Here is a 292-nt window from a genome sequence, read left to right as displayed (position 1 = left end):
TTTGTAAAAATCTAATCGTCTTGGTTGAAAATTAATTTGTTTGGGTAAAAATTTTCCCTTTTTTGTTTGAAATATCAACTTTTTTTTTAGAATTTATCTTTGTAGACTGAAAAGTCAATCATTTCGTTTAAAATTCTACTTATTTATTGAAAATATACTTATTTTCTTGAAAATCAAATTCTTTGGCATCAAATTGGACAGAAAAAATTATATAAAACTCTTCTGTTGGGAATTCGTTTTTTGTCGTTTAAAATAAATTTTATTCTGAAATTAACTAAAATTCAACTTTTTT

The 292-nt window shown here is 21.6% G+C and overlaps 1 protein-coding gene across 4 annotated transcripts in view; it reads left to right on the top strand.

Moving 5' to 3' along the window:
- The window catches only part of LOC117172080 (NADP-dependent malic enzyme-like), a 130,007-nt gene that overhangs the window by 67,104 nt on the left and 62,611 nt on the right, over positions 1 to 292 (top strand). The gene's annotated exons all lie outside the window — the stretch shown is intronic.

Source organism: Belonocnema kinseyi, chromosome 4, assembly GCF_010883055.1.
Source record: "Belonocnema kinseyi isolate 2016_QV_RU_SX_M_011 chromosome 4, B_treatae_v1, whole genome shotgun sequence".
NCBI classification, from domain to species: domain Eukaryota; kingdom Metazoa; phylum Arthropoda; class Insecta; order Hymenoptera; family Cynipidae; genus Belonocnema; species Belonocnema kinseyi.
The sequence above is the reverse complement of the archived record's forward strand: the minus strand, read 5'-3'. Positions and strand labels throughout refer to the sequence as shown.